Here is a 22,222-nt window from a genome sequence, read left to right on the forward strand (position 1 = left end):
GTGACTAAGATGAGCATTTTCTGGGGTTGATCGGATTTTCTTAGGAAAGCAAATCTTTATTTCAAGTCCTCAGGAGTTTTCTCCTCAGGTTTCATTGGCCAAGATTGGGCCACATGACTCCCCACTGGGCAAAACATATGGGACAACAAATGTTTGTTTTTTCATTCTGTATGGTGAAAAGTGAGTTCTGCCAGCAAGAAAAAAAATTGATATAAAATAAATGTTGGTAGGTCAGTCCTTTCCAAACTTTTCCATGCTATGGCCCACATAGAGGATAATATTTATATGGTACATTGAAGTAAACTGGAGGGGCTTTGTGGGCATCTGTATGGGGCTTGGTGAAAAAATATTTTCATTACATTATACAATTATGTGAAAAAATAAAATAGAAAGGGTGTTAAAATTGAATTTGTAAAAGCTTCCAAATAAAATCTCTTTCAATGCTTTAGTGAGACCCTCAATCTTGCTTTCACCCATGTAATATTTTATATCTGGCTCTATGCATTGAACAGCCATAAGCAATTCCTGTTAATGAGCTTTTAATAATTATTTTTCCCTAAATATGAATAAATTATATTGTCGAGAAAGGTTCGCCATAGAAGCAGCTGATGAAAAACATTTGGACCCACTTTACAAACCACTAAAATTATATTTAAAGGCTTCTGTAATGGTAGACTATGTAATTAGGACCATCTCTTTCACTGATAATTACAAAGGTTGGACAAAATGTAATAGACATTTGCTCAAGGGAATTGGATTTTTTAACAAGATGGGGAAGAATTATGGATCTAAGACATAGAATAATGAAACCCAGAAAGATGAGCATGGCGTTTGGAATAACTTTTTACCTCGAGGTGAGAAGATGTTAAGCCTTTTGCTTATGGGCCAAGGGGTAAAATAATCAGACTGCATGGACTGCCAAGGAAGATGATTCTGGTAAACAATCTTTCTTTGGGTTGAAACCCCATGGATTAAACCCTGGGAGTGAAACACTCAAACTCGATCTTGCAGACTGAATCTCAGTTTTAAATTATCCAAACCCCTAAAATTGAATTAAGGTGATCTGGAATTGCTAATGCCTCTAGCCAACTTCTAGAAGCCAATGTAAATTCTCTCCGAAGGAAGAAAACATTATCTTAGGTCTCAAATCAGACATACGATTTTTCGCATACATTAAGCGGACAATAAAACATAACTAGACACATAATGAGACAAAACAACATCATCTTAAATCAAAAGACAATGGAAATAGCCCAATCAGGGATGAAGATGATGGAGTTATCAGAAATAGACTTTAAAATAACTATGCTTACTATATTAAAAGAGATAAAAGACAAGGTTGAGAATTTCATCCAAGAACTTGAAATTATAAAAAGTATACAAATGGGATTTATAGAAGTGGAAAATACAATAACCAATTTTTAAAAAAGAACAAAGAACCGATTCTATAGTGGTTCCCACAAAGCTGAAGATTAAGTGAAGCTTAAAAAATTGGACAGAATAGACTGGGTGCGGTGACTCACGCCTATAATCCCAGCACTTCAGGAGGCCGAGGGGGCTGATCATGAGGTAGGAGATCAAGACCATCCTGACTAACACAGTGAAACCCCGTCTGTACTAAAAATACAAAAAAATTAGCCAGGCGTGGTGGCGGGCACCTGTAGTCCCAGCTACTCGGGGTGCTGAGGCAGGGGAATGGCTTGAACCCGGGAGGCGGAGCTTGCAGTGAGCTGAGATAACGCCACTGCACTCCAGCCTAGGTGACAGAGTGAGACTCTCTCTCAGAAAAAGAAAAAAAATGGACAGAATAAAATAGCCAAAGTGAAGCACAGAGACATTAATTAATGTAAAATACAGAAGAAAGCATACAGACAAAAGTAATACCATGAGAAAGTTTAACATACATAATGAGATTTCCAGAAGGAGATGAGAGAGAATGAACAGAAACAGTATTTGATGAAATATTAGCTGAAGGTCTTCCAAAACTGATGAAAGAACATATTAGTCAGAGTCTCTGTAGGAAGCAGATGAGACTCCCAAAATGATAATTCAGGGAGGATTTATTTACAATGCTGTGTGCTGGGATGGTGGATATAGCAGATCTATAAGGAATAGTTTCAGGAATCCAGTGTAGCCTATCACTTTTCTCCATCAATATCCATCCACTTGCCCAGCTACAGAGGCAGGGACTACAGCAACTATTCTGTTACTTCATCCTCTCTCCCTTTTCCCTCCACTGATCATAGCCAAAGTTTTTGATTGCAGGTGGTTGTGTGACCAACTTAAATGCTATAATAGATAACAGACCTCCTCTATATGTCAAGCAACACATTTTATGCTCTACATCTACTATATTTCCAGGGACTCTGTGATTACAGTTCCAATTAATGTCAACAATGTCATGGATCAATGTGATGTGGTACAGCTCTAAGATATGAGGGACTCCCTTAAATCTGACATGGAGGTCTTCTAGTTTTTTTTTTTTAATTATTTATTTTTTTTTTAGATCTAGTCCTGAATCCAGACCTTCTAGTTTTTTAATTCATGTTCTTCATTTCATATTTATAACTCTTATATTTTCCCTATCTGTGCTTTCTAAGGCTATAATAAAGCACCAGGTGACTCCACAATCTTTATAAGAAACTTTGTTGCTATAGAGATTAAGTGCTACAGCCACTTGACCTCCAGTGCCTTGCCCTCTAACTGCATTACATCCTCTGATGATAAAGTGAGTAATCATTTGTCACATCGTGGTCATGAATTACATATGCCCTATTTCTTCCCAGTAAGAAGATTATCCATGTGCTCCTTTAAGTATATGAACAACCAATTCTCAGAATTTCATTTTGAGTATGTGTGTATATAAAGAGATTTATTTTAAGATATTTAAGAGTCACTTATAGTTTCCTTTTTTTGAACTGTTTCTTCCTATCCCTTTCCCATTTTTAAACTTGTTGATTTGTGAGAACTTTTTATAAATAACAAATTATCCTTGTGTTTGTGATGAGTTACACATTCTTTCTCCCAGTTTTTTTCCTCTTTTTATTTTGCTTAAGATAATTGTTGCCATACACACTTTTAAAATATGAATATCATTAATTTTATCAAAAAATACTTATTCTAAGTAATTGGCTGACACAATTGTAGAAGCTTGGCAAGTCCATAATCTGATGAGGTAGACTAAACAGGCTGGAGGCTCAGGAAAGGGTTACAGTTAGAATCCAGATGCAGTGTGATACAGAACCAGGAAGTACCAATGTTACAGATAAAGTCTGAAGACTATCTGCTGAAGAATTCCCTTTTGCTCTGGGGAGGACAGCCTTCCATTCTAGTCAGGCCTTCAACTGATTAGATAAGGCTCACCCACATTATGGAAGGCAATCTGCTTTACTGAAAGTCTAGTGATTTAAATGTAAACTCAACCAAAACATCCTCACAGAAACATCCACAATAATGTTTGACCAAATATCTGGGCATTGTGGCTCAGCCAAGTTGACATAAAATTAACCATCACAGGCTACTTCTGGTGCCAGTTACTGTATCAATCAAGTTGCCAAGAAGAAGCAGATGGCACACTAAAGTTGGCATAAATTGAAGAGTGCTCATTTACAAAGATGTGGGCAGGTGAACTAATGGCAAGTGATAGTGAAAGAACATGGGGCTAACAACAGTGAAGCTGTCACTACTCCTAAGCTGTGAAGTTTGAGGGGAAAGAGGATTAAACAATCATGTTGACAAGGCCACTTTAAGAGGAAAAATGATCTTTTGTCAAGGGATATAACAAGCCCGAGGTGGCCTCCACAAACGGAACCCAGGGAATAATTATCCTGACCCTTTCTCCTTCCCTCTGATCTCTTATTGCTGTTTCTCATTAGCTGAACCCAACTGGAAACTAGAGGGCATAGGAACGACTGTAATCCATATAGGTCAGTTTCCCAAATCACGAAGGAGTGTGGACTGTGTATGTGGAGAGACAAACAGAATACTTCACACAGATCTTAAGCCACAGGTCCAAGAATCCCTATGATCCCCAAGCAAAATGAATAAAAACTGTATTTTTGCACCTCACAATAAAATGGCTGAAAACCAAAGGAAAGAGAAAAATTGTAAACTATCACTGCCTCACCCAAAAAGACAAATTACCTTCAAAAGTGAGACAAGAAGATTCAAATCTGACTTCTCATAGAAACAGTGGAAACTCAAAGACAATGTATTTTCAAATTGATACCCAGTAATTGTACATATTTATGGGGTGCACAGTGACATTTTGATAAATGCATAAAGTGTGTCATGATCAAATCAGGATATTTAGGATGTCCATCACCTTGCACATTTATCTTCTCATTGTGTTGGTGTTTTGGGCCGTTTTTGCATTGCTATAAAAAATACCTGGCGGAACACAGTGGCTCAAGCCTGTAATCCCAGCACTTTTGGAGGCCAAGGTGGGCCGATCACCTGAGGTCGGGAGTTCGAGACCAGCCTGACCAACATGGAGAAACCCCGTCTCTACTAAAAAATACAAAATTAGCTGGGCATGGTGATGCATGCCTGTAATCCCAGCTACTCGGGTGGCTGAGGCAGGAGAATCGCTTGAACCTAGGAGGCAGAGGTTTCAGTGAGCCAAGATTGTGCCATTGCACTCCAGCCTGGGCAACAAGAGTGAAACTCTGTCTCAAAAAAGAAAAAAAAAAGAAAGAAAAGAAATACCTGAGGCTGAGGCTGAGGCTGGGTAATTTATAAACAAAAGAGAGTCTAATTGGCTCGTAGTTCCAGAGGCTGTACAAGCATGATGCTGGCATCTGCTTGGTTTCTGGGGAAGCCTCAGGGAGCTTTTACTCATGGTGGAAGGTGAAGCAGGAGCAGGCACATCACATGGCCAGAGCAGAGCAAAATGGGAGGGAGGTGGCACACACTTTTAAACAAACAGATCTCATGTGAATTCACACACTATCCTGAGGACAGCACCAAGCCATGAGAGATCTGCCCCCATTGTGCAAACATTTTCCACCAGGCCCCATATACAACATTGGGGATTACAGTTCAGCATGAGATTTAGAGTGGACAACATCCAAACTGTATCATTTTACCCTTGGCCCCTCAAATCTCATGCTTTTCTCACATTGCAAAATACAGTTATCCCCTGCCAGTAGTCCTCCAAAAGTCTCAACTCCTTTCAGCATCACTCAAAAAAGTCCCAAGTTCAAAGTCTCATCTGAGACAAGGCAATTCCACCTATGAGTCTGTAAAATAAAAAATTAGTTATTTACTTCCAAGATACAATGGAGGTACAGGCATTGGGTAAACATTCCTGTTCCAAAAGGGAGAAATCAGCCAAAAGAAACAGGAGCCCCATTCAAGTCTGAAACAAAGCAGAGCACTCATTAAATCTTAAAACTCCAGAATAATCTCCTTTGACTCCATGTCCCACAATCCAGAGCACACTGATGCAAGACGTGGGTTCCCAAGGCCTTGGGCGGCTCTGCCCCCATGGATTTTCCACGCTGAAGTTGCAAGCTGTTGGTGGGTCTTCCATTCTAGGGTCTGGAGGATGGTGGTCCCCTTCCCACAGCTCCACAAGGCAGTTCCCTAGTGGGGACTCTGTGTGGGGTCTCCAACCCCACATTTCCCCTCCTCACTTTCCTGGTACAGGTTCTCTGTAGGGTCTCTGCCCATGCAGCAGGCTTCTGCCTGGATTCCTAGGCTTTTCCATACATCCTCTGAAATCTGGGTGGAGGCTGCCAAGCCTCCTTAAGTCTTACACTCTGCGTGCCTGCAGGCTTAACACCACATGGCAACTGCCTAGGTTTATGGCTTGCACCCTCTGGAGCTTGTGGCCCAAACTGTACTTAAAACCCTTTGAGCCAAAGCAAGAGTTTGGGCAGCTGGGATGTGGGGAGCAGTGTCCTGAAGCTGTGCAGGGTAATGAGGCCTTGGGCCTGGCCCAGGAACCATTCTTTCCTCCTGGGTCTCTGAACCTGTGATGGGAGAGGCTGCCTCAAAGATCTCTGAAATGCCTTTTTTTTCCCCATTGTCTTGACTATTAGCACCTGGTTTTTCTGTCATGCAAATATCTCTAGAAAGTGATTGCTCCATCGCTGTCTTGGATTCTTCTCCTAAATCTTTAGGGCTTTCCAGATATAAGATCATGTCATCTTCAGAGAGGAACAATTTGACTTCTTCTTTTCCAATTTGGATGCCTTTTGTTCCTTTATCTTGCCTAATTGCTCTGGCTAGGACTTTCAGTACTATGTTGAATAGGAGTGGTGAGAGTGGGCATCCTAGACAATCTATTTTGACACCTTCAAAACACTGAAAGAAAATACTCTGAACTTAGAATGTCTATACAGCAAAAAATCCTTCAAAAATAAAGATGAAATAACAAAAATTTAGGCAAATAAAAATGAAATTAGAAATTAGTTACCAGCAGTACATTTCAAGAAATACAAAAATTTATACTTTTGGCAAAATACAAACTAATTTTAGATAGAAGTTTGAGTGATGTAGGAAGAAATGAAGAGTAATTACAGGGCTACATTTAATGATTATGAACTCTGTAAAACAACGATAATAATATCTGTGGAGTTTAAAGTATATGCCAAATTCAAATACAGGATAACAGTAGCATATAAATTGAAAGGAGGCTAAATTGAGTTAAAGTGTTCAAATGTCCTTTTATTGTTCAAGAAATGGGTAAGGTATCAAGTAATATTATACTTTGATAAATCAAGAATGCATTTTTGTATAGAGTAAAATGCACTAAATGAAAAATTTTTTTCAGTGTATAATTACCAAGCCAGCAGAGTAGAGAAATAGAATTTTAACAACACTCAGTTAACCCAAAAGAAGGCAAAGAAGGAGAGAAAAAAAGAACATAGTAAAAGTGAGATAAATATGTAAAAATAATAAAATGATAGATTTAACTCCAAATATATCTTATTTATAATAAATATAAGTAGATCATACATTCCACTTAAATAACCAAGGACAGAACAAAACACACTCCACCTATATGCTGATTATAAAAGTCACATAAAAATATCAAGGATGGCCGGGCGCGGTGGCTCACGCTTGTAATCCCAGCACTTTGGGAGGCCGAGGCAGGCGGATCACGAGGTCAGGAGATCGAGACCACGGTGAAACCCCGTCTCTACTAAAAATACAAAAAATTAGCCGGGCGTAGTGGCAGGCGCCTGTAGTCCCAGCTACTCGGAGAGGCTGAGGCAGGAGAATGGCGTGAACCTGGGAGGCGGAGCTTGCAGTGAGCCGAGATTGCGCCACTGCACTCCAGCCTGGGCGACAGAGCGAGACTCCGTCCCAAAAAAAAAAAAAAAAAAAAATCAAGGATGCAGAAAAATTTAAAGTAAAAGGATGCAAAATGCAACATTATTTAATGCTGGCATATATGTTTTAATAGTAGATAAAGTAAATTTTAAGGCAAAAGGCATTACTAGAGGAGAAGAGACATGTTTCATAATGGTAAGAGTCAATTCACTGGGTGGACGTAAGAGTCCAAAGTGTTATGCACTTAAATATGGGAAATAAAAATGAATACAGTTAAAAGATGAAAAAGATAAATTCACAGTTGTATGGAAGATTTTAATGCTCCTCTCAATAGATGACAGAATAAGCTAGCAAAAAATACATTAGAAAAGATAAAGGAAATGTGAGCAATATGATTAACACATTTTATAACTGATGTGTGTAGAACTCTGAATACAACAACTGCAGAACACATTCTTTTGATGTACAAAAAGTCCTATGTGAACTAGATTATCTTGCTTTAGGAATTTAATCATTACTTTTATGAACAATGATTGTGATATGGTGATAGATAATTTGTCTGTTTGTTTTGTAGCTGGCAGTCCTTCAATTTCAAACCATAGAGAAACATATACTCCCATAAGAAAACGTTCCAGGAATTGGAAAGTATTTATTTTGCTTCAAAACGATTCATCTTTGAGAACCAGAGTTTATTGATCGAGTTACAAGGTGCCACATTGGGAGTGAAAAACTTTGTGGATTTGAATAAGATACTTAAAATCAGTTATTAATGTTGTCACTAGTAGGCCATGATATAAGTATTCATAGAACTCTCTAAAATGCAAACTCTGCTTTCCCACAGGCTCTGTTGTAGGCATCTTCTTCTATCATTCTTTTGTTTCTAGGATGTAAGCCACTGTAGTCAAGACTCTCACATAGTACCATTTCAAGGCTTTTGTAATATCTGGTCCCAGTATGGCAAAATGAGTTTTCTTCCATAGTACAAGCCATTATTACAAAGGAAAACTGCAAGGTAATACATTTTTTTTAATTACCAGAACTAATTATCAAAAATAGAACACTAATTTTTAAATTACCTTACTTAGGATGAATATAGATCTACAATGGGGCAGGGAATAGAAGATATAAATGGAGCTGGAAGTTACTGTGCTGAGATCTTTTCTTTAATTTCCAAAGAATTGATCACTAATGTAGATATGTGAGGAGAAATGTACTGACAATGAGGATTGCTATGCTGTAATACTAGTCTTTGGAGAATTGAAAGGAATAGGATTTTAACACTGGCTGCAAATCAGAAGCACAGGATGAGGTGTTAAAAAAATTTCTATGCTAGACCCCACACCCTTGAGATTCTGGTTTAATTGTTTTGGAATCAAAACTGGCATCAGTAGTTTTTCAGAAGCTTCCCCAGGTGGGTGATTATAAGATGTAGTCAGTCAGGGTTGAGAACCCTTGGTGTAAAATCTTTTTTTCCCCTTCAGGTGTCATTACAACAAGGTAAATTCACTTTTGCTGGACAGGCTTAAACATAGTTCTGCTGGACGTTAGAACAATACATTCTGCTACTTCTTGGGAATGTTTTTGTGTCCTATGGGTTTGTCATTTATTCATTCATTCATTCATTCATTCAACAAAGGTTTACTTAGCACCCTCTATTGCCAAACATTGTGTTAGAGAGGTAGTCCTTAACCAGGGCAGGTTTTTACTGTCGTCCCCACCTCCACCCCAGAGAGATTTGGCAATGCCTGGAGACATTTTGATTGTCATAAGTAGGGTGAGACCTACTGGCTTATAGTAGTTAGAGGCCATGGATGCTGCCAAACTTCCTACAATGCACATGACAGTCCCCTACAGTAAGTTATTTGCCATAAAATGTCAATAATGCTGAGGTTAAGAAATCCTGTATTAGAAGATGGGAATGAACAAGAAAGATTGCCCATCTCTATGGAGTTTATGATCTATTAGAAAAGGCAGACAATACACAAACACTATATATATATATATATCATATATATATATAAAACATATATTTGTCATATATATATAATATATATATGATATGTATATAATCTGTATTATATGACAGCAGGAACATCGCCATCTTGGGCAAGCCCTTCATTCTAAAGTTCACCTAATAAAAAACTGCCTAAATCCAAAGGGCATCAGCCTAATGGCTAAGGTCAGCAAGACCATAAACCACAAATAACATCTCCAACCAGAAACATTCCAAACTCCTCCCCAACCAGAGACATGCTAGCCCCGAGATCACCTCCCTTTGGCCGGGAAGATGCCAGCCTCAAGATAACCCCCCTCCAGCCGGAAAGATGTCTGTCCCAAAATAAACTCCCCTCCTCCCAGAGACATTCTAACCCTGCCGTAAAACCTTTCCCTCACACTGAAACATTCCAAGCTAGTGATAAGCCCCCTCACCCTAAAACAAATATATTCTCTTAGTCTGTAAGAGAAAGTGCTCCTGACCAAAATTGGCCAGAAGCCCCTCTCAGATTTTATCTAAAGTAAAGGTGTCTTTAACTGCCAAGCTGTGTTTCATGTTTCTTTCCTCTTTCTTTAACTCTTACATTATATATATATGTGTGTGTGTATATATATGTGTGTGTGTGTGTGTGTGTGTGTGTGTGTATACACACACATGACCTGAGGTAGCTGTAAGTGTTATAAAGAAGACATAAGAAAAGTAAGGGAATAGAGAGTGACTAGGGTGAGGCTATTATAGATAAGGTGAAGAGGGAAGAGTTCTCTGAGAAAATGACATTTAGACAATCACTCAAATAATGTAAAGAAGTTAGACAAGAATTTGAAAGTTACATTAGAAGTTAGATTTGAAGTTTGACGTTACATGAGAGAGGACAATGGATTTTCTCAGAGTGTGGGGAAGGAAATAAATTAGAAAAATGTGGTAAAATCTCAGGCAACTCAATTGTGTTTTGTGGTCATAATTTTAAAATGAAACCAATCATAGATGTGCAGCCTCTGGCCATGTTCAGCTCTTGGAAGCATATGGAGAAGAGTAGGGTTAACCCGGATTGGGGCTTTTCCAAGTGATTTTGACTGAGGAAGAGAGAATCATGGCCTTCGAAGGCATTTTCAGGGGAGTGATTGATCTGACAGATTGTGGATTCTAAGCTAGGTAAGTAGTGATGGGCAGTGAAAAAGTGATAGGATCATTGAACTCTAGGTCAAAATGGTGTCAGATAATTACTGGGGTGAAGGTTCTAGAAAAAGTGAGATGGAAGCAAAGACAGTAAGGGTCAGAAAGTTGGATGATTGAACATGAAGTATATATATATATATATATATATATTTTTTTTTTTTTTTTTTTTTTGAGACAGGGTTTCTGTCTGTCATCCAGGCTGGAGTGCAGTGGTGTGATCTCAGCTCACTGCAACCTCTGCCTCCCAGGTTCAAGTGATTCTCCTGCCTCATCCTCCAGAGTAGCTGGGACTACAGGTGTGCACCACCCACCTGGCTAATTTTTGTATTTTTAGTAGAGTTGGGATTTTGCCATGCTGGCCAGGCTGGTCTTGAACTCCTGACCTCAAGTGATCTACCCACTTCGCCCTCCCAAAGTGTTGGGATTACAAGCATGAGCCACTGCATCCGGATGAACATAAAACATTTTTGAAGCCAACATCTAAGCAGGAGTGAGGATTCCTCTTCTTCTTGGTGCCTCTTTTATATCCTACTGTGGGCATTGTAGCCAGGAGAGTGGTACAAGAAGCTTTGTATTATCAGCTGGGGAACAACGTCTTTATCAGGTTCTGTGATTTTGACTTGATATTTTTCCTGGCTTTTTCATATATGGGATTGTGAGTATGACTGAATAGGGACAACTGAGTACAAATCCTAGAGTACAGTGCCATGATAAACATACTGGGCAGGGGGAAATAAGCAGGCACCAAGGAAAAATAGGAAATAACACTTTTCCATATAGGTTGATCCCTTTTCTCCAGACGTTCATAGATTCTGTATGAGACATCTTATAACCCTTCTTTTTTTTTTCCTCCTGCCCTTGTCTCTGCCATACAATTTTATTATGCTTTAGTATTTGTTCATGTAAAGACGAAACTACATTTGTGCCTCAGGCATGCTCTGCCTGCATAATCACAATAAGAATGTTTTTGGCTAAGATTTGGAAAACTTAGTTTTTTGTGTGTTTTGGTCCCTCTTGTGCCTACCATTTCTAGTGAAGGTTGTGATTTTTTAATGATTTATTTAACTAAAAATTCTATTAGTGTTGTGGCTAATTTATGCCCCACCTCATCCTCATATTACAATCTTTAAACAAATATCAAACTGAGAATATTTCCTTCCCTCACAGAGAAAAAATCTGTTTTTTATTTAGTGTCTGTCTTTTAGTGGAAAGAATGCTGACCTTTTGATACAGGGTACATAATCTGACCCTGTTGTTTATTACTAATGCTTTATTGCACTGAAGGGGCATATAAACTGGATAAGAAAAACACATGTACTGCATGAATCAGTTCGGTACTGTTTCAGGGAAAGAACATATGCAAGGAGATCCATTTAGTTATACTCAGCTCTTAATTTCTGTGATCCTTTTAAACGATGTCTCACAAAAGATGTTTCCTGGTGTTTTTGAAGAGCTGGAGTAATGTATTTATAAGCATAAAATGGCTTCATTAGGTCTAGCCATTTTGCTCATCAAAAATCTGCAGCTTTATCACAGGGAATCATTCATTGTCAAAGTGCATATGCTAATGACCTTCTTCATAGTCAAAGCACATTTTAAATATTTATTCATAAGCCAGATGAGGACTTTTAAAGTAGTTAATTTTAAAACAAAGTGACCTTTGTACAGGGAGGGAAAAAACATTGAATATGAACAAAATGAGCATTTGTGTCATGGTTTTACACATAATAGAGTGTTTGCCAAGCATCAGCACCAGTCATGTATACTTATTCAACCCATGATGCAGCCCTGCTTTTCAAATGCATAATCAAATATAAACATATATAGATTGACCTCAGCTGACATTAAGGGATTGTGGATAGTTTTCTCCTTGTAACAATCATAATTATATTCTATTCTCCTTAGGTAAAGACATGGATGATGTAGATGTTGAACAAGGTGCTGAAGCAACATGATTATACACATTTCTCATTCCTAGTGGGCTGTTTCAAGGTATAAAAATTAGAAATAGGCACTGACTGAAACATTCAAGTCTCAGTTTTCTCCTTCTAAACACAGACGAAGACTTGGAGAACAATAAAAACTGTTTACAAAGGGTTTTCTATCCACATGGTCTTATCTCCATTTTACTCTGAGTTAATGTTTGATAGAATGGGGGTATTTGGAGCCAAGAGATCGTCAGTCATTATAGTGAGGACATCACCTCAGTGTGGTGGGATTGTGTTTAAATTTGTATGAGGCCCTCACTGAGGGCTTTTAACTAGGATAATCTCTCCTGGAGTCATTTTGGCATTTGGTTTTTGGCTATTTCTTTTAGGAATTGTCACAAAGTGAAGAAAGCTGTAATCTTTCTCTGATTCTTTGTTGGTTAAAAAATTAACCCAGCTAAACTGTTGAATTGATCCAATTCATTGACTTTTCTCCACCTAAATCTAGGCTGGTTGAAAATGTCTCTCAATGACCAGACTAGGGCTCTGTAACTCTGTGGTCTGCATCCACAATGGGGTTCTCAGAGCAGGAGGGGAAGCCTCTGATGATTCTCTGATCTGTTCAGCTTTGGTTCTCCACCACAGCCATTTCAAACATTTTCCTACTCTCCAACTCTCTGACTCCAGAACATTCCTGTCACTATCAACATATTGCTTCCCAATTTAGCAAGAAACTGGATCCATCATTTGAGGGCTCCTGCCATTGAATGAAATAACACACTTGCATGCCTAGCTATTATTTGCTTCCCTTATAACAGAGTGGTAATTCTTCCACACGTTCTTTGACATTTGTTTGTTCTATCTTATTCACAGACCATGGAATGACATTTTTCTTCTTTCTCCTTCCAGTGTTTATTGTAACTGCCAAACTGCTTATCTTGTATCTCTTACTCAAATGTAAACCCCATAAGAAGCAGGGAACTGGTCTATCCTGCTCCCCATTGTATTTCTAGTGCAAAGATCTATGCGTAATTCAATAAATGTTTTTGTTTTTAAATTAATGAATGAGAGCTAAGAGGGGTGTATGGTGAGGCAAACTGGTGTTATAGAACACAAAGTGTTTTAAAGTTCAATTGCAGTGGGGTGTGGTTTGTCCCGTGTGTAATCCCAGCACTTTGGGAAGCTGAGGCAGGTGGATCACTTGAGGCCAGGAGTTTGAGACCAGCCTGGCCAACATGGCAAAACTCCGTCTCTACTAAAAATACAAAAATTACATGGGTGTGGTGGCACACACCTGTAATCCCAGCTACTCAGGAGGCTGAGGCATGAGAATTGCTTGAACCTGGGAGGTGGAGATTGCAGTGAGCCAAGATCTGCCACTGCATTCCAACCTGGGCAACACAGCGAGACTCTTTAAAAAAAACATGTTAAAAATTTTAAAAAATAAAGTTCAATTGCAATAATTTTGGTTTTATTGAGGTCCCTTATGATGGTCTATACTGATAGGTAGTCTTTGATCAACAAATCGGTGGCACTATTAGAAGATTTATCTGTAGTTGCTTGTTTATTTCTAACTCAACACAGAGTCTATGTCCTCATCTAGTTGTCCAGTTTATGGCATTCATACTATGCCCTGTTACCCAGAGACTGCTAATGTGTAAATTTCCCAGTAAATTACTTATCAGAAAGGTAGGCAATAACACTCAACTTGATACAGGAAAGCTGCATAAGAAGATGTTTTGATAGAATTATGCTTACTTATTCTATCAAATTTAATGGTGCATTGCATAATATATGTTAAATACCAATGACATGGTTGAACATAGTGTGCTTTTCCCACTGTATTAGCCTGTTCTCGCACTGCTACAGAGAACAGTCTGAGACTGGGTAATTTATAAAGAAAAGAGGCTTAATTGATTCACAGTTCAACATAGCTAGGGAGCCCTCAGGAAAGTTATAACCATGGTGGAATGCACCTCCTCACAGGGCAGCAGGAGAGAGAATGAGTACAAGCAGGGGAAATGCCATCAGATCTCCTGAGAACCCACTCACTGTCATGAGAACAGCATGGGGGAAACCATCCCCATGATCCAATCACTTCCTACCTGGTCCTTCCCATGACAAGTGGGGATTATGGGAACTAAAATTCAAGATGAGATTTGGGTTGGGACACAACCAAACCATATCATTTCACCCCGGCCCCTCCCAAATCTCATGTCCTCACATATCAAAACACAATCATGCCTTCCCAACAGTCCCCCAAAGTCTTAACTCACTCCAGGATTAACTCAAAAGTCCAAGTCCAAAGTCTTATCTGAGACAAGGCAAGTTCCTTTCACCTATGAGCCTGCAAAATCAAAAGCAAGTTAGTCACTTCCTAGACACAATGGAGGTACAGGCATTAGGCAAATAAATACACCGGTTCCAAATGGGAGAAATTGGCCAAAACAAAGGGGTTACAGGGCCCATGCAAGTCCGAAATCCAATAGGGCAGTCATTAAACCTTAAAGTTCCAAAATGATCTCCTTTGACTCGTATCTAGATCATGCTGATGCAAGAGGTGGACTCCCATGGCCTTGGGCAACTCTGTGCCTGTGGCTTTGCAGGGTACTAAGCCTCCACCCCCAAACCCCCGGCTGCTTTCACAGGTGGGTGTTGAGTGTCTGTGGGTTTTCCAGGTGCATGGCGTGAGCTGTCAGTGGAGCTACCATTCTGGGGTCTGGAGGATGCTGGCTTTCTTCTCACAGCTCCACTAGGCAGTGCCCCAGTGGGGACTCTGTGTGGGGGCTCTGACCCCACATTTCCCTTCTGCACTGCCCTAGCAGAGGCTCTCCATGAGGGCTCTGCCCCTGCAGCAGACTTCTGCCTGGACATGCAGGTGTTTCATACAACCTCTGAAATCTAGATGGAGGTTCCCAAATCTCAAATCTTTTTTTCTGTGCACCCACAAGACCAACACCACATGGAAGCTGCAAGACTTGAGGCTTGCACCCTCTGAAGCAATGGCGTGAGCTGTACCTTGGCCTCTTTTAGCCATGGCTGGAACAGCTGAGAAACAGGGCACCTGGTACCAAGGCTGCATAGAGCAGGGGGGTCCTGGACCTGGCCCAGAAAATGACTTTTCCCTCCTAGGCCTCCAGGCCTGTGATGGGAGGGACTGCCATGAAGGTCTCTGACATGCCCTGGAGACAGTTTCCTCATTGTCCTGGTGATTAACATTGGGCTCCTCATTACTTATGCAAATTTCTGCAGCCAGCTTGAATTTCTCCTCAGAAAATGGGGTTTTCTTTTCTATCGCATCAGCAGGCTGCAAATTTTTAAAACTTTTATGCTCTGCTTCCTCTTGAATGCTTTGCTGCTTACAAATTTCTTCCACCAGATACCCTACATCATCTCTCTCTAGTTCAAAGTTTCACAGATCCCTGGGGCAGGGGCAAAATGCTGCCAGTCTCTTTAGTAAAGCATAGCAAGAGTTACCTTTGCTCCAGTTCTCAAGAAGTTCCTCTTCTCCATCTCAGACCACCTCAGCCTGGACTTCATTGTCCATATCACTATCAGCATTCTGGTCAAAACCATTCAACAAGTCTCCAGGAAGTTCCAAACTTTCTCACATCTTTCTGTCTTCTGAGCCCTCCAAAGTCACTTCCACATTTTTGGGTATACTTAATGCAGCACTCCACTCTCTGCAGTACTAATTTACTGTATTAATCCATTCTCATGCTGCTATAAAGAAATGCCCAAGACTGGGTAATTAATAAAGAAAAGAAGTTTAATTGACTCGCAGTTCCATATAGCTGGGGAGGCCTCAGGAAACTTACAATCCTGACAGAGGGCACTTCTTCCATGGGTGGAAGGAGAGAGAATGAGTGCAAGCAGGGGAAATGCCAGACAGCATGGTGCAAGCTGCCAGTGGATCTGCCATATATGATGCTTATATACCATATGATGCTTATAAAACCATCAGATCTTGTGAGAATTCACTCACTATCATGAGAACAGCATAGGGGAAACCACCTCCATGATGAAATCACTTCCCACTGAGTCCCTCCTATGACACATGGGGATTATGGGAACTACCATTCAAGATGATATCTGGGTGGGGACACAGCCAAGCCATATCACCCACCAAAAATACATTCAGCCATTTACATATAAAATGAAAGTGAAAGTACAAAATGTCAACTCCAGGAAACAATGCCATCCACTAAGTGGGAAAACAACTATTTAAGGTCTATCATTTAGAGGTTATATTTCAGGTTCAAATAACATGAATCATTCACTCCCAGCCAGTATGTATCATGTTGTGAATCTTGCTTGAAGAGGAGTAGGAGGAAAAGAGCAGCATAAAATCTGGTTGTATGTCACCTTTCATCTTAGTAGTCTAAAACAAATTTTGGTGTTATGTCTTTGCCCAACAGACTATGACTTGTTTAAAATTTTGGAACAAAATGAAATGCATGCTACTTTTATTTTAAATAATTATTTCAATAAATGTTTGTTGATAGCCTGTTATGTTCTAACACTGGCCTGGTCTTTGAAGTAAGAGGAAGAAAGAGAAACTGATGCTTCAACTAGGCTGCTTCTTGGAGAAGCTGTAGATGTGAACGAGGCTAAGGAAGGTGGAACTGCCAGGAAAAAGTAACAGAATGCACGAAGGCATAGAGGCATGAAAAAGCACGTGTGGAAAATTACAAATGCTTCAATTTGTCTAAAGAAGGGTATATATGGAGATATAAATTTGAGAATCCTTAATATATAGGGGGTAGTTAGATCACCCAGGAGGAGTATGCAGAGAGAAAAACAAGCAGAGGCTGACATATTAGGAATCGCTCACATCCAAGGGATGGGATGGGCAGTAGAAGAGTCCTTAAAAGATAGATAAGAACAATTATAGAAGAAGTGATCACATGCACACATACACACACACACACACAGAGAGAGACAGAGAGAGAGAGAAACAAAAAAAGGTAATAGAGTAGGTAAATTGCATTAATGACTAATTTTTACCCCTCCCTGTATTCATTCCCATTGTCCTGTACATTTTCAGTGCTCTTCTACTCTGACTCTAGGCTCAATCATATGGCATACTTTAGCCAGTGAAATGCCAGGAAATATGACAAAAACAGAGGTTTGAAAAGCAGCTTGCACAATTTGTCCTGTACTCTTATGTCTCTGCCATGAGAAGGACAAACCTGGGTAGCTCGCTGCCCATAGCAGAATAAGTTATTCTCAGCTGAGCCCAGCCTAGATCAAACAACCCCCACCCAACCCATAGACTTGTTTTGTAATAATAAATGATTGGTTTTCGTTAGTCACTGAGTTTTGGGGTGGTTTGTTATGCAGCAATAGTTGACTAACACACAGAGTTTTCAAAAAGAGAGTGAATGACAAAGAAAGAAAATGAGATAAAGATTGAAAAGAGCACATTTAATTGGGCAATTAGAAGGATTCTGTTTACCTTAATTAGAGCACATTTAATGGAGTAGTGGGTTTGAAACCACAACTGCAGAAGATTTGAAGAGTGTAAAAATAGAATAATCTACTGTTTTGTGGAGACAGACTAAACGCAAACTGAAGACTAAACGCAATGTGGAGAGGTAGAGGGCGATAGGTAGATGGGTATGAATAAAGAGAAAGTGTGCTGTTTGAAGGTTGTGGAGATATAAGTACATTTATATGCTTAGGAGACAAAACCAGCAAAGAGAGAGTAGTTGAACAAACAGAAGAAGGAATGACTTAGGCAGAGTGATCTCTGAGCAGGTAGAAGGCAATGAACACTAGGGCACAGAAAAAGGAATTAGTTTTGGTTAGAAGAAGGGGTATTTCTCCACTGAACTGGGAGTATAAAAATAAGGATGGGAATAGATAAAGATAAGTTTTCAGGAAAGAAGGGAGTGGGAGAAGAAAAGTGAAATGGAGTTCCCATATTATGGCCTCTATATAAAGTACAAAGTGATATTGTGTAGGGCATTCTGCAAAGTCACATTGCAAAGAGTAAGAAGAATGATAAATATTAATAGCTGTTACTAAGTGAAGACAGGGAAGATTTACTCTAGTATTGAGGACATACTGAAGCTGGGAATGATAAATTTGTAGTGGTAAAAATACATGCTTGTATGATTTCTCTAGAAGGACTTTATAATTCAAGTCTAAGAGAAGATGGGTGCTTGCAGAGATTCTAATTAGAAATATTTCAGGATAGTGTGATAGAAGGCAAGAGTTAATAAATATAGAAGGAACAGCTGGGTGCGGTAGCTCACGCCTGTAATCCCAGGACTTTGGGAGGCCGAGGCGTGTGGATCACGAGGTCAGGAGTTCGAGACCAGCCTGATCAACATGGTGAAACCTCGTCTCTACTAAAAATACAAAAATTAGCCAGGTGTGTGCTCGCTTCGGCAGCACATATACTAAAATTGGAACGCTACAGAGAAGATTAGCATGGCCCCTGCGCAAGGATGACATGCAAATTCATAAAGTGTTCCATATTTTTTTTACACTGTTGGTGGGACTGTAAACTAGTTCTACCATTGTGGAAGACAGTGTGGTGATTCCTCAAGGATCTAGAACTAGAAATACCATTTGGCCCAGCCATCTCATTACTGGGTATATACACAAAGGATTATAAATCATGCTTCTATAAAGATAAGTGCACACATATGTTTATTGTAGCACTATTCACAATAGCAAAGACTTGGAACCAACCCAAATGTCCATCAGTGTTAGACTGGATTAAGAAAATGTGGCACATATACACCATGGAATACTATGCAGCCATAAAAAAGGATGAGTTCATGTCCTTTGTAGGGACATGGATGAAGCTGGAAACCATCATTCTGAGCAAACTATCGCAAGGACAAAAAACCAAACACTGCATGTTCTCACTCATAGGTGGGAATTGAACAATGAGAACACTTGGACACAGGAAGGGGAACATCACACACCGGGGCCTGTCATGGTGTGGGGGGAGGGGGGAGGGAAAGCATTAGGAGACATACCCAATGTTAAATGACGAGTTAATGGGTGCAGCACGCCAACATGGCACATGCATACATATGTAACAAACCTGCACATTGTGCACATGTACCCTAGAACTTAAAGTACAATTAAAAAAAAATTAGCCAGGTGTGGTGGCATGCATCTGTAATCCCAGCTACTCAGGAGGCTGAGGCAGGAGAATCACTTGAATCCAGGAGGTGGAGATTGCAGTAAGCCAAGATCAAGCCACTGGACTCCAGCCTGTGAGAAAGAGCGAGACTCCATCTCAAAAACAAAACAAAACAAAACAAAACTCCAGAAGGAACAAATAGGGAAGGACATTGTATCAATATAACTTTACAGTACATTCGTGAGCAACAGAAAACCTTACCATATGTGATAGGTTAAATAAGAAATTATTTTTCTCATACAACAAAAATCCTGAAGAAGGGGTTTAGGGTCATGTTTTGACTCCACAGTAACATCAATATATCATTCTTCTTCCTCATCCTTTTTGCATCACTTTTATTTTTGTTGTTGCAATATAGCTGCTGAACAAGGGCATCATCCCATATGAGTTCCAGGCAGAAAGGAGGAGGAAAGGTTCAAAAGCTTTCTCTTAATGAAGTGTTACTTTGGGAGGGCAGTTTTCCATTGAGTCTCCCCTTAACCTCTTTGGACAAAAGTGTATCACATTGCATCCCTTGTTGAAAAGACCAGAACTTCAAAGCTTTAATATTCTAGCCACTATAATAGAGGGAGGCCTAGGAAGAGGGGTTTGATGTTGGAGTTAAGTGAGCCAATAATTAGTGTCTATCATATAAGTGAGACCAACAGGAGCTGACATGTTGCAAAAAATAAAGGAACCAAGGATAGAAACTAAATAAATTTGAAAATCAGATTTGATGAGACATGCAAGGAGGCTAACAGATGTTGGAGATTATAATTTCTGGTGTGAAGCAATTTAGGCAAGAAGAAATGGTTGTTGAAGAGTCATAGGATTTAAGTTTCTTGGAATTCAGAAGGTCAAGAAAACATCAAACTAGAAAGGATCTTCCATATGGATATTGACATTTCTTAAGATGATAGAGGGACTTGGGGTTTTAGTAAAGTAAAAAGTCTATAACAAACCATATCCTCTTCTGAAGATTACATCAGAATGAAAACATGTCCTGTTGCACATTCTTAAACCCCAAAAGAAATTAGAATGACTTAAATCGGGCAGCAGTTCCCAGAGAAAGTTAATATTCACTGACATATCAATTACCGATTTCTTTGTAATAAACCAATTCAAAATGTAATGACTTAAGGCAACAACCATCTATAATTTTTCAGAAGTCTGTTGGTTAACTGGGTGATCGGAGTCTTGCTAATTTGGGCTGCACTCAGCTGATTTCAGCTTGGCTCATTCACATATCTATGTTCAGCTGGTGAGTCAGCTGGTGGCTGGCTGGTCTAGGTTAGCCTCAGATGGGATGACTAAGCTCTGCTCCTTCTGCTCTGTCATCTTTCACCAAGCTAGCCTAGACTTATACAAAGGAAAGAATCCAAGAGACACAGCAGAAGTAAGCAAGATTTCTTGCCACCTAGGCTCAGAATTGGAACAACATTACTTCTTTCGTATTTTGGGCAAAGCAATTCATAAGGTGGTTAGATTCACAAGGTGGTTAGATTCCTCCTGGTGGGAGGAATCTATCACGTTGTTTATTTTCTTGAGTCATTATTGTAATTCATGGCCATAGAAAGTCTGACTATTACATATGCTTCATGAAAATAAGCATAACTGTTTAGAGCTTGACTAAGTGGCTTCTTTTAGATTAGTCAGATTGGATTATTTGAAATGTTGGTGGATAACAGTCATAAACATGGATAGACATACCTCATTTAGAATTTTGTATAGTTTTTTTTTCTTTTTGAGGTTGAACTGCTAACCCTAGTAGCTACTATGCATACTGAGCTCTTGACACTTGTTTAATAATAATTTTTTCATCATCTCCCAAGCCATGTAATAAAGTACAAACTCATCAATACATTGTTTGGCTACCATGTGTCTGATTTATCAGGCAACTTTTTAAAACACTGGTGAAGCTCGAGCACACAGTAATAGCTTCCTACTATTTCCATGAGAACGACAAAAGAGAGAAAAAACTTTTTGTAAATCCAGTGGTCCTTCACATGTCTGAAACAAACAACATCAAGCCTGTTTTTCTCAAAGCTGTGCCTACCAAATGTTCCCCTGACTGTGTTTGCCCCAATCCAGAGCACACACACATGCAACTATGTCCACATGGCTCAGCCTCTCCCTGCTTCTTTTTGCCTTTCCTCTTACCCACCCTCCACGTTAGCTCTATATGAATGTGGGTTTGGAAGAGAAAGAAAGCAGAACAGTCAGCCTCTTTTCTCTGGATGAAGGAGTTTCACAAACAATGACACTCCCCAATGCCACAAAGAAGCTGTTACCAGGTGTGGGCCCTGAGGAGAAATACAACTCCCATACCAGTTGTTCTTTGATGCACCACTTCAGGAGCCATGAAACAGAGGAAATTTAAGATCAATCATAGCTCTTCACACAGTTCCATAAAACACTTTTTCCCTTGAAAGTCACTTTATTTCTAATGATACTTTCCATGCCAGTGTGTTAAAACTGTCACTGAATCAAGCTTTTATTAAGTTGTCAGTGTATCCAGTGTTTCACAGAACCTCTGTGGGGGACTTTCTTGTCTTTTAAACCTACACATTGCCTCATAGGCTTTCCTCCATAATTAGCACTGACAGGTTCTCTTTAGAGGAAATATCCCACTCTCAGAGTACAAGAGGTAGCAGGTGGGTGGAAATAGATTTGAATCATTTGTGAGACAGGGAAAGG

The 22,222-nt window shown here is 39.6% G+C and overlaps 1 non-coding gene across 1 annotated transcript; it reads left to right on the plus strand.

The window, feature by feature from the left end:
- Positions 1-18,764: 18,764 nt before the first annotated feature.
- LOC116812428 (U6 spliceosomal RNA) lies at positions 18,765-18,871 on the plus strand. The gene has a single exon (XR_004370706.1). It is a non-coding gene; the product is annotated as a U6 spliceosomal RNA (small nuclear RNA).
- Positions 18,872-22,222: the final 3,351 nt, after the last annotated feature.

Source organism: Hylobates moloch, unplaced genomic scaffold (assembly GCF_009828535.3).
Source record: "Hylobates moloch isolate HMO894 unplaced genomic scaffold, HMol_V3 SCAFFOLD_7, whole genome shotgun sequence".
NCBI lineage: Eukaryota > Metazoa > Chordata > Mammalia > Primates > Hylobatidae > Hylobates > Hylobates moloch.